At 41.8% G+C, this 419-nt stretch overlaps 1 protein-coding gene across 1 annotated transcript in view; it reads right to left on the bottom strand.

Moving 5' to 3' along the window:
- RASGRF2 (Ras protein specific guanine nucleotide releasing factor 2) overlaps window positions 1-419 on the bottom strand; it is a 181409-nt gene that overhangs the window by 9138 nt on the left and 171852 nt on the right. The gene's annotated exons all lie outside the window — the stretch shown is intronic.

Here is a 419-nt window from a genome sequence, read left to right as displayed (position 1 = left end):
CAGTTTCCAGCTTGCTCTGGAACTTTGTTCCTGTTAGGATCATTATAAAGGCTTCTCTAAAGTTGGAAAACAATGACCAACACAGAGGAATAAGGAGGTTAAATACTAACTCAGAAACCAAGACTGTTTTCCTTGGATTAACTTGTTAAAAAAAAAAAAAAAAGTAAGCCTTAGCAGAAGGTCCAAAAAATCAATCACTACCAAAAATGTTAATCAAGACCAGCATGCTCTCCTCCACTTTGCTCTGCTGTCTCCAGGCAAATATGATTCCATGGGCAGGACATTCCTTTGTTCTCCCAGGAGCCCAGAACAGTACACCCTGGTGAGGGCTGAATAAACAAACACTTTATAGCCCATTCATGTGGTGAAGGAAGTCACAGCTGGGAGCTCGGCCTGGTGGAAGGTCTGTCTTTCAAATA

This window comes from Myotis davidii, unplaced genomic scaffold, assembly GCF_000327345.1.
Source record: "Myotis davidii unplaced genomic scaffold, ASM32734v1 scaffold44, whole genome shotgun sequence".
Lineage (NCBI taxonomy): Eukaryota > Metazoa > Chordata > Mammalia > Chiroptera > Vespertilionidae > Myotis > Myotis davidii.
Note: the sequence above shows the minus strand (reverse complement) of the source record. Positions and strands in the feature narration are given on the sequence as shown.